Here is a 6,241-nt window from a genome sequence, read left to right on the forward strand (position 1 = left end):
TGGTTGTGGCTCATGTCATCAAATCCCTTAAGTATCTCTACAAGGATTGTGGGGATGATATCACCTCCTTTCTTCAACTACTTTACCACCTCCATCAAAACAAGTGGTGTACCACATCCGGGAGTTCAGAGAGCTATCATACAAAGTAGATAAGCATCCTGTGATCTCTGCCAATGGATTCCTCCCAATGATAGATACCAGGTGAAAATCCTAGCCACCTTCACAATGTCAATCTCCCCATCTCTAATGAACTACTTCATTCCCTCCTTTTCCCATCCGAAGAAACTTTGAATCTCCTCCAAGTAATCTTTCTTCAAAGATGGTTAAATCAATCTGCCCCTAGGTGGTGATAGCATACAGGCTCAAAATTCTTCAATAGTTGGGCATATCTCAACTATGCCAAATTGAAATATGTGAAGATCAATATCCCAGTGTTGAGGCACCTGTCGGAGTAAACTGTGATGTAGTTGTATACACCCGATCCGACTGAGTATTGATATACTTATAGATTCAAGTAGTCTTGATGCCATAATATTTATATCCAAGGTCGATTTTCTTAATGTCTCATCGAAAGATTCCATGTCCTTTCCTGAAACCATTACAAAGAGGGGATGTGATTTTCAGAATATTGCTCATTAGCTATTGACACAGCCAAACCTTTACCACTATTGCATCAAGTTTTTTGTTTTTTTACTAATCAAGGTTGGGGAATGAACTGGCCTTGATTTACTAGTGTCGGGTGGTGACTTTTGGGGATGAAATTCTGGATAAGAATTTGGAGGACCATAGGTGAATGATAGATACCTTTTGGTCTTATATGCCAAATGGCGATTCTAAGGGGACACAAGCTATGATGATATTTTTAGATATCGTGATTATTAATCTAGGAACCAATTTATTGCCATGAGATTATTGAAACCGCACTTGCACATGTTAAGTTGCCTACGTATCCCCTGAGAGGAACCAGGTCTAGCGTAGTTCGAGTTATTCACTCTTTCAGATATAATATCTCTTGAGTTGATTTATGTTGACCAGTTTGGGTATTTCTTCCCTATTGAGGTCCATGAGTCTCATAGCCTTGCCTGGTAGAATTTCTTTGACAGTGAATGGGCCACTCCAATTGGGCCTGAATTTCCCTCTTGGGTTATGAATTGAGGCTCTTTGTTCTCAAAGAACGAGTTCGCCTTCTTTTATGTGATGGGACTTCACATTCTTATTGAAGGCCCTTGCCATTCTTAGTTAATATTTCCTCGGACTATCCATGGCCTTTATACATCTTTCATCGAGAAAATTGAGCTCGTCATGTCTAGTCTTCACCCATTCTCCTTCAGGTGACTGACTATCTAGGAGCACCCTTAGGGATGGTACTAGGATTTTCACTGGTAGAACCACCTTAACCTTATATACCAAGGAAAAAGGAGTTGCCCCTGTCGAGGATCATATAGAAGTCCGATATGCCCATAAAGCAAGTGGCAACTTATCTGCCTAATCCTTGTGTGTTTCATCCATTTTCTGTAAGATGACCTTGATGTTCATGTTAGCTGCTTCTACTGCCCCATTGATTTGTGTCCTGTAAGTGGCAGAGTGTTTGAATTTTAAAAGTAACCACTAGCGTATGGATCAATGTAGCTAACAGGTCAAACATAAGGAGAGCAGCCACTTTATTTTAAGCTTCTTTTAGTAATGCAAAAGTGTAACGATTGATTTTGGTGATCTACTTCTAACTACCACCCTAAACAAATGCATCTAAGAACGTCCTAACCAACACATCTAGGGAAATTGGAATTGAAATTGTAATAAAAATTGAACTACATACCATTCACATTTAACCATTCGTCATCTAGGAATTTAAATACTCAAACCACGGAATTAAAAAGCAAATAACTGAAAGTAAAAGTGCTGAAAAAAATAGAAAGGGGAAAAATCTAGAGAGAGGCACACAAGTAGGTATCTCTACTTAGCCCGAGGGATGCACCATAAATAATATGAGCTTCCCAACTTGACCAAAGAGTACTCTTACAAGGGCTTTTCTACTTGGCTTTAGGGGAAGTGATGCAATATAAATAATTAAAATAAAAGGATGGTTCCATGGCTAGAGAGGGGCAAAGCCAACATATGCATCTAGCCAAGGACCTTGGGGGAAAGGGAAAGCAATAATGTAAAACTGAAAATTTAAAACCTAATATAAGAATGATGGGTAGAAAGAAGAGGGAATGAGAGGGGGGTGAGAAGACTATTATAGAAGCCTATTTACCTGAACTTCAATCCTTGAAATGAAAACTTGACTAATTTGAGATACTATCAGCCCTAAAAACCAGATCTGAACTAAATTAAATTTGAAATTGTTAGGCCTGGAGAAAACAAATCATGAAGAGAAAAACTAAACTTGAAAGAGATGCTCCACTGTTCTTATCACCTAGAATTAAGCCTAGAACTATAAATTACAAAGACTTGCACTAATAAAAAAAATTACAAAAGTGCTTGCGTAAAAAAAAAAATTAAGAAGAATAACTAGAGAGAGAGAGAGAAGAGAGAGAGAGAGAGAGAGAGAGAGAGAGAGAGAGAGAGAGAGAGCTCAACTAAAAAAAACTAGAAGAAGAAAACTAGAAAAAGAGAGGGGTGCCCCCTCTAAGGCTTGGTCAACCCTCTTTTATAGGAGATAGGAGAAAAAAAAATGAAAAAAGAGAGAAAGTAGGGGAGAAAAGGAGAACAAATTGGGTTTCCTAATTTAGTGTGGAATTTCAATTGGTAGGTGATATTTTTTAGATCCAAATTGATGTGGAAAATAGGAGAATAAAGCGAAAAAGGAGAGAAAATAGGGGAGAGAAGAGGAGAACGCCCAAGAGTGGGCCCCCTTGGGTGATTTTGTGAGGTGGAGGGGAGAGAATGGAGAAAAATAGGAAATATTCTCTTTTCCTTGTCTTTTTATCTATTCCTTTTTTTCTTCCTATTTTTTCTCTTTATTTTCTCTCTCCTATTCAAAATTATGCACAATCCTACTTGGCCAAATTTTCTATGCTTCTTTGACCGATTTGGACATCTTCTAATTGATTTGGAAATTTCTTCCATGTCCCTTGTCTTTAAGTGGAAATTAGGAGAGGGAAATCTTCAAAAAATCTCCAAAAAAATTAGGAAAGAGAGTGTGTCGACCAAGGTGGAGGAGAGAAGGAGAAGGATGCCTAAGGTGAGGCCCTCCTACTTTGTTGCCATATAGAATATTCTTTTGTACCCCTGGGACACCTACATACTGGCTGATTCTGTATCTCGGTTCAGTTTTGGTCCATTATTCTTTTTCTAGCCCGAAAAGAATAATCATTTGTACGGGTGATCAAATGAATGTGTATTTTTAATGCAACACGTCCATCTTGCTCAGAACTTCATCCTCTTTGTAAATATGAAAATAAACAGGACCTCTTTACATATAAAATTGAAAATATAATGCCCGATAGTCCTTAAGGCATTGAAAATATAAAACCTGCAAAAAGAGAGTAAAACCCATGGTAGTTCCATTCTAAATATGTAAAATGCATGCTTTTATACTCTAGATTTCATACATAAATGTGCTAATCAGAATTCCCCCACACTTAGAATTTGCTAATCCTCGAGCAAATAACAAGAAAAAGAATAAAAAGTAAATAACAAAAAACCTAACTCACTTTCGTAGGAATCATGGTTGCACTTAGCATACGCAACAAGCCTATAAACCCCTAGGTCACCCCTAGTGGATGAGTTGTGTCTCATGAGTTTTTGTAGTGAATATACACCCAAAATTCAGAAAAAAACAAAATCCCAATCTTGGCTAAAGATAAGGGCCATACCGATCCGGAGCAAAGATAATTCGTCTTACACTTGATCTAGGGACCCCTACACTTGAATTTTTATTACCCCATATCGATTTCAGGCACAAGCATATTTCTTAATTTGGAACTCACCTTGTCTCTTCCAAAATATACTTATCTTAAGGCAAGACCACTTGTGAAGTAATAGGGAACCAAGGACTAAGGCATTGGAATATTTTCAACTAAACATGTTACCAAGGCATTGATGACATTTGCTCATACTTTTCTGCTATGTGGTTTTCTCTCTCTCTCTCTTTTCATAATAAACTCTATCCTACTCCACTATTGTTGACTTGAATGACATGGTGGAGCAAACACCAGACATCTAAGTTACTATGTAGCTTAGCATTTTCATATGCCCACATAGACAGTTCCTGAGGCCCAATACCCTGTCTAGTTCTAAGGAAATCAACTCTTACTTTTCATTTATATCACTTTCCACACTTCATTTAAAATTGAATATTTATCAACACATGCCAATCTAAAAAGAAGGGCTCAACTCCAAAATCAAGAGTACAGGGAATCCACTGACTTACATATGGTCCAACACCGTAAAACAAGAGTCTCTTATTTTTCAAAAAAGAGTCCCATCGTAAGACACAGGCTTGTTTCTTTTTTCTCAACAGGGTTTTTAAGTGTTCAAGATGGGTACCTTAATCAAAATTTTTACATTCATACATTAAGCAACCGAATGGTTTGATCACTAACCAAAAGCGAAAGTAGGATTTCATCCTTAGCAAGCTCAAAAACAAAAGAAAAACAAAGGAAAAATAAACAAAAATAAAAAGAAACTGATTTCCCTCCCCCACACTTAAGTCATGCAATGTCCTTAATGCATGAAAAGAATAAAAATTAAATACAATGCAAGGGGTCATACATGATTAAAGCTAGTCATCAGTGTAAAAAGGTTCATGGAGATCCATAACCTCTTCACTAGCAGCAGTAGGAAACTCGAGGAACGATTTCAAACGTTGACCATTAACCTTCAAAGTTACCCCTATTTTTGGATTTAGAATCTCCACATCCCCATGGGGATATACATTATAGACAATAAACGGGCATCCCATCGGGATCTAAGTTTACTAGGGAAAAGGTGCAACCGAGAGTTATACAATAAGATCTTATCACTAATTGCAAAAGATTTCCACAAAATGTGCTTATCATAGAAAGCTTTGGCCTTTTCCATGTAAATCCTAGAACTTTCAAAAGCATCATTCCTAAGTTCCTCCAACTCACATAGTTGGAGCCGACGATGAATTCTTGTATTAGACAAATCAAAGTTGAGCTTCTTGATGGCCCAAAAGGCTTTATGCTCCAACTCAACTAGTAAGTGATATGCTTTCCCAAACACCATACGGTAGGGAGACTAACCAAGGTCGGTCTTGAATGCAGTCCGATGGGCCAACAAGGCATCAATGAGCCTAAGGGACCAATCCTTACGGTTAGGATTAAAAGTTTTCTCCAAGATTTGTTTGATCGGCCTATTAGACACCTCCACTTGGTCACTAGTTTGGGGGCAATAAAGGGTAGATAACTTATGGGTGATCCCATACTTTTTCATCAAGGCCTCAAAGGCCGATAACAAAAATGAGTACCCCTATCACTAATTATTGCACATGGTGTACCAAAGCGGGAAAAATGGTCTCTTTGAGAAATTTGACCACCACTCTATGGTCATTATATTTACAAGGTATGACCTCTATCCATTTAGAAACATAATTAATGGCCAAAAGTATGTACAAATGTTACACCCGTGCCCTGACCCGGTCTAATTTGAAATGTTGTGATAGGTCTCGGACTGGAGATCAGAAGTATAGTGGGATTTTGGCTCGTGGCCTCCCATTGCAAAAGGGGAAGAGATGACCCCTTGTTTGAGATTTAAAATGTAACTGCAAGAGTATGAATCAGTGTAGCTACGGGTCGAACACAGGGAGAGCAGTCACTTTATTTTTTATTTCTTTTAATAATGCGAAAGTGAACTGATTAATGGTTGTGATCTAATTCTAATTACCGTCCTAAACATATGTATCTAAAATAACGTCCTAACCATTCGTCATCTAAGAATTTAAAGACGCAAGGCCATGCAATTAAAATTAAATAAATAAATAACTAAAAACAAACAACCCATATAATAAAAAAAATAATAAAGGGAAAAAAATGCTGAAATAAAAATAAAGTAAAAGAAAGGGGATAAAGCTAGAGAGAGACTCACAAGTAGGTTTCTCTACTTAGCCCGAGGCATGCATCATAATATGAGCTTCCCTACTTGACCAGAGAGTCACTTTTACAAGGGTTACTCTACTTGGCTTTAGGGAAAGTGAGACAATTAAAATAAAAGCAATAAATTGATGGTTCTACTGCTAGGAGGGGCAAAGCCAACACATACACTAGCCATGAACCTT

The sequence above is a fragment of the Macadamia integrifolia genome, chromosome 2 (assembly GCF_013358625.1).
Source record: "Macadamia integrifolia cultivar HAES 741 chromosome 2, SCU_Mint_v3, whole genome shotgun sequence".
Taxonomy (NCBI): domain Eukaryota; kingdom Viridiplantae; phylum Streptophyta; class Magnoliopsida; order Proteales; family Proteaceae; genus Macadamia; species Macadamia integrifolia.